Source organism: Diuraphis noxia, unplaced genomic scaffold, assembly GCF_037042655.1.
Source record: "Diuraphis noxia isolate RWA-SAM2 unplaced genomic scaffold, SU_Dnox_SAM2 contig0004, whole genome shotgun sequence".
Classification (NCBI taxonomy): Eukaryota; Metazoa; Arthropoda; class Insecta; order Hemiptera; family Aphididae; genus Diuraphis; species Diuraphis noxia.
In genome coordinates, this window is record NW_028301714.1 from 65,747,269 (window position 1) to 65,753,821 (window position 6,553).

The following is a 6,553-nucleotide window of genomic DNA, read 5'->3' on the forward strand; positions in this document are numbered from 1 at the left end:
TTTCCCGTTTTTCCCTTAAATTTTTAGTTTGTTTATCCCGATTATTTAGAAAAATATATAAGAATTTTTTACTTTTAACCACCAAAGTACCAACTAGATTCACTTTCTGATCGAATAAGGTACTGAAGTCAAAAATCGAAGCACTTTTACTGCCCCAAAACGAGATGACAGACACAAAAAAAATATATTCATGGTTTTGACGAATTTTTGTCAATATCTGAACTTCAAATGCTAATAAAAGAAAATTGTGCATATGTATTCTTATAATTTTTTAATCAATATAAGAATAACTTATGAGAAACTTTGTATTAAATTTTCAAGTATTTTGATAGGGCCAAAAAAATTTTATCGACACTTCAAAAAAAAATTTTCAGACAAATTGAAAATTTCAGTCGTCTATAAATATCTCAAAAAAAGTCAAAATATTTTGAAAATTGAATCATGTAAAGAAAATTCCGATCTTAATAACTGATAAAATTTTCAAGTATCTACGACTTATACTTTTTGAATTATAACAAATGTTTAAAATCGTTTGAGGATAAATCGTTATCGTTACGCTATTTCGTAAAAATTTAAAATTCAAACGCACTTAAAATTTTTCCTATAATGATGCTTCGAGTTTTCTCTATAGCTACTTGAAGGAAAACTTAGTGTTGTATTTTCAATCCTTAGTTATAAACGAAAACAATTTTATGATTTTTCAACTTCAAAATTACTTGCAAATTTTCGCGTTTTCGACAGATTTCGTAAAATTTTGAACTATAAACGCTTATTAAAAAAAATTGTGACTTACGATTTTTAATTTTTTTTAGCTACAATAAGAACAACTCATAAGGAACCGTGTATTAAATTTTCAAGTTTTTTTGGTCGTCCAACATTTTTTTACCGACACTTCAAAATAGCCTTTATTGTTTTGATGGTTGGTGTTTTAAAATAGGTATTAAAATCAATGGTTTTATATGCTGAGTCATGACGTTCACTCGTTCTCATACTCCTACACATTATGACCACCAGGTATATCTCAGGTATGAAAATTGTTCGCGTCGATTATCTAGTTGATCTTGGTTTTAAACTATTTTATATAACTTATAATTTATTGTATAAATATTATATAGTTTTAAATAATTATTAAACAATTTACAATATAAATAACTCAAATGAATAAGTAATAAATTAAAAATATCAAACCTTCTTTTTTTTTATATGAGCTCGCTTTAAAATATGTTATGATATTGAATTGGCTTATGAGTGTGTAACATATTAAGAGTTATACAGCTATATAAAATTTGTATTTATAATATGCTCAACTGCTCAAGTATTGTAATTTGTATAAATATCCAAAATAAATTTTCTTATAATATGCTCGATAAAGTAATATTTCGTTATACATAACATTATCATCACGACTGTTTTAAGTTATTTTATAATGTTACTCCTTCAACACCGAAAAATGAGAAGGATTTTGGTTAAAATATTTATTTAATTGTCTAAATTATTATTATGATTTAAAGTTAAATTACAATATAGACGACTGAGAAGTCGTCAACTTGATTATTTTACCTTGTTACTTTAAAAAAAAATGTATTCAAGTTGTAAATTTGATGCACTAGCCACTAATACAGATATTATAATAATACTTATAATATTGAACGTACAAATCATAAATCATGATTGAACTACATTTTATATTAAACATTAAACATAACATTTGATTATGAATACTAGGAATTCATCGTAGTAAACAAATTTCTTTATTTCTAAACATTTTGTGCATATCTTTTCGTGCATACAACATAATATGCTTTGTACTAACCTTGAAAGATAATTGTCATCAATTATTCAATCACTCTTAAAAATGGTTTTATAGTAGGTAAGCACTAATTAATTTATAAAAAATTATAACTGTTTATTTAGTATAAATATCAGTAAATGAATAATACCATCAACATGATGTTGACAGTTAATTGAAAACAATTTCAACTTTATGAAATAACTGAAACTAATAATCACCGATCATCATCATAATTTATAATGACGATTTTGTGTGTGTGCGTGTTTTTTTTTTGCATCTCCGTGGGTTGTAATAACTTACCCAGCAGTAAAATTGTTTTAATCTTCAACTTTAAAGTGGGTTTCTGGTAGAAAATTAGATTTAGTTTAGTTGGCAAAATTGGTCAAAAATATCAGGAATATTTAAACAACATCAGTTTTAATTAAAATCGATTTAGTTATATTTGTAAGTCAAAACGCTTGAAAATATTATACAAAACTTCACTAATAATTTTAACGTTTAGAAATATTAAAACATATCAGAAACGACAGAAACACATATTAGGAGAACAGATTCGATATAAATATATATACTTATGTTTGGTATTTAAATATTAATAAGTTGCAAATCATTTATATAATTATATTCAGTATTATTTACACAATATCTTTCGTAGGTATTATAAGTACCTACTTTGCTAAGCAGTTTCTATCCGGTCCTAGTTTTTTTCTGGTAAAATAAAAAAATAAGGTATTATAACTATAAGTACCTAGGTACCTGTACTTTTTTCTACATTTTCGATTGCAACCAAATTTTAAGTAATAGGTACAATAAATTAAATTAAATATAGGTATATACGGGCGCTCACGAATTGCCTCCCATCTGACCCTCGAATTGCCTCCCGTGATTTTTTTTAAAAAGGTTGCACGAATTGCCTCCCGAAAAAAAAGTAGTCGAAAAAGTAGTGACCCTCTTGTACTAGAATCGCCTACGACAGTTATAATTAATCGATTTAGGTATAAATTTACATATTAAATGAACTGAGAAAATAATACATAAAATAAATATTTTAATAAATAGACTGTCAGGTGTAATAATAATAAATAATAATATGTATAATGAATAAATTTACTATTTTCGAACTGGATTTCATTACACTTATTAATTTTTAAATAAGTAGAACATATTTTTTTTGTACACGTCCATCGCTTAATGTCATTGGCTAAATTTTTTTGGAATCCAAACTTAAAACCATCACAAATTAAAATTGTTTTGCCTTTTTAACTAATAACACTAATAACATTCATTTTTATACCACTGCGTGTAATTGTTATTTACGAAACTGACCGTGTTAAACGGTGATGACGGACTAATCTTTAACTGATAATCAATGATCGACAAGATTGTTGCATTTGGCAAATTAATCTGCCTGGGAAATACTGTATGTCTTAAAATAATATTTTTGAAAATTATGGAAATCGACATAATTTATATCATCGATAGTAAAAACTATCGATAATCTAAGGTATACTATAGGAGGCAATCCGAGTGAAAAAAGATTACCTACCTGAATTTGGGAGGCAATTCGAGTGTATGTATGGCGACCATACATACAATGATTGATTCGGTATTTTAAAAGTTTGTAATAATCAATAATTGTGGAACATACTGTATAGTGCATACATTTTGTTATTGAAAAGCCATTATGTCAGTTTGTATATCAGTTTGTTATCAATATTATATGGTGTTTTTTTTTTAAATAAAATTTTATTAAATATTACCTAGTCTCTTAAAATACAATCTGTTTTACATGCAATCAAATCTATAATAACTATATAAACATTGATTTATTGTTTTAAGTTAAATTTGTCCTATTATTTATGCAATGTATTATGAATATTTTTTAAATGTTGTTTTAAAGATTTAAATTTATGACTTATAATATACGTAATATCTAAAATGTTCATATTTGTTTTATTTTTCTAATCTTTAATTTGTTGTTAGGTACCTAAATCAATGTTTTTTATTCACACTTAAGTCTGAGTAATATTATTTTTAAGATAATTGTAAAATAAATCTACCACCTACGGTTATTGAAATAATAATAATAAGTTATATCATAATATTGTATATTTATATTAGGAACAAATACATCAATCAGAACATTTCGAAAGTATTAATTGTTAATAATATTTTAATAGTCAACATGTTGTTATACTATTATATTTTGCCATACTAATTATCTGATATATTTACAATCATTCAAAGTTCACAGAGAGAATACTCGTAGTGACCCTGAATAATGTCGGAAGAAATGTCTAGGAAAATATATAAAACTTAAATAATTAAATATCACAATGTTGTGTTCTTAATTTATTTATAAATTTTCTTTAATCAGGTTTAGTTTTATTATGATAGAGTATAGGTAGGTATCTATATATTATTTAAACTTTTATTGAATATTAAATATTTTTTTAATTAAACTCGCTCACTGTTAATGTTCCTAATTAAACCTCATAGTCATAAATTTAATAAGCTTTATTTTTTTATGTATATATTTTTTTTTATTAAATGAAACTCGGCAGCTTTGTTCATTAGTTACAATTTAAGTATGGTAGGTTTTTACAGTTTTAATAAATACATATACATTTTTCTTAGAGTACAATATTAAAGAAATTAAAGATAAAAAAAAAGTTACATTGTAGGTATATACATATAGTTTACATATTTTTTAATTAAATTGTAGAGGCCTGTTGCTTTTAAAAATGCCATCATCTTCCGATTGTCCACGGTGTTGGGTCCCAGTGCAACGTCGATGCTACTATTTAGATTCTAGGGTCTAGAACCTGGGTGGCAGTATTGTGCTAAACATTTCCCACCCGTTCCTGGTTTTTTGAACGGAAAAAAAAGGGTCTAGAATCTATATATAGATGATTTGTTGATATTATTCGTGTATGAGACATTCAGTTATTAATGTTATTATGTGTTTTATAGTTAGTTGGACACCGCAGACTTCGCGTAGGGGAATGAACACCAATTCATTCTTCAACCGTGATTATAGGAATATCTTGTTTTAATAACACCTTGCAAGTAATGATGAGATCGGCGATCATATTTACTGTCACTTGTCAGTATACTATTGTAGGATCACCTGGTTCATATAACACTCTGAGAGTCATTCATTATTTAAAATAGTTTTTTTTTAAATTTTTTATTGTTATCATTTAATAATTTTTTAAATGACATATTATAACATACATTGTTCGTTCTTTATTTGAAGGTAGAAAATTTTTCATTATTTCTTTGATGTGTACAAACTACAAATCAAATTTTTGACTAATAGTTTATGAGTTATAATTTATAGTCTATGTATTTAATAATTTTTTATAGGCGAAGTGGAGTGGAGTGGAATTATACCCTTGCACCCTACAAAATGTCCAATACTTAGTTCATTAAAACTGTAAATACTTTAAAAATGATAATGAAGTAGAAAAGAAATCTTTTTGTAATAACTTAAAATATTATGTAAAAGTTATATTAAGTGTCAATACGTTAAATGTATTATCCCTATAACACACCGGTGCATTGGTGTACATACTGTTTAAATGAAATTCGTTTATTACTGTTAAGTGCCTGTTAAAATGAAACAACTTTATATGTTTTTTTATAAATACAAATAACAATATTATATCATATTTTTAAGCTTTTTCTAAAAAAAAAAATTTGAATATTTTATTTAATTAATTTTGTTATTATAAACGTCAAGGTGGATCACACCACTATAATATACACGTTCCTAATTATAAACTGATTACAGGTGTTAAACGTATCATACATATTATTATTATATTAATTTATTAAAAAAAAAATAAAAAATGTAAGATTTTAATAATTAATTATTGGACTTCATTCATTTGTTGATTGTGCTTATTAAATTAAATTTCTAAACATATTGCGTAATATTATATTAGGTATAATATTATAGTTTATTATAGTGGTACTAAATGGTTGTACCTTATCGTGTCTACATGTTGGATATATTTTATTTGAACTTACTGATCCGTGTGGTGAAATATACACTGTGAAACATATTTGGTGGAAATATACATACGAATTGTGATAACAAGTAATCAACTGACTAATAATTGTGACTGTATACAGTCGCATAGACATACATATCTATCTCGTCCCTTATAAAACAAACTATATGATAAATTGTCCTTTTAATATCCTAATGGTTACGGGTGATTCCATTGCCTTTGATTTTGTTTAGCATATCTCACCTCGTATCTTTCTTTGATTTTATATATCTTTTTCGTTCTCTTGTTTATATTGTTAAATATGCAATATGTATTTTAGTTTGCAAATCGCCATTTCTATGAAATCATTGTATTATTATTATCGTGTATGCGCACAAAATATTGCTGAGGACTTATGTCCGTTAATATTTAAAATGAACGAGTAAATATAATTTTTAAATGTTAAATGATATGTAATTTTGTAATATATTGGTGCGTAATCATTATAAATGTATTTTTTTGTTTAAACCTATTGAACTCAACAGTTGGGTGTATATTATAATTTTAATAAAAAAACGAATTAATTGTAAAACTCATGAGTTTATTGTAAAAAATATATAAATGGCCGTTGCATGTCTGTAAATTTAAATCTTAAAACGGTGGTTTTCTGAAACAACCACCCAACTAACGGTAAACGTTATTTTTATGCAATTAAACTAATCAGAGGGCGTATAGGTCACGTGCAGTGGTTACCTGATAATAT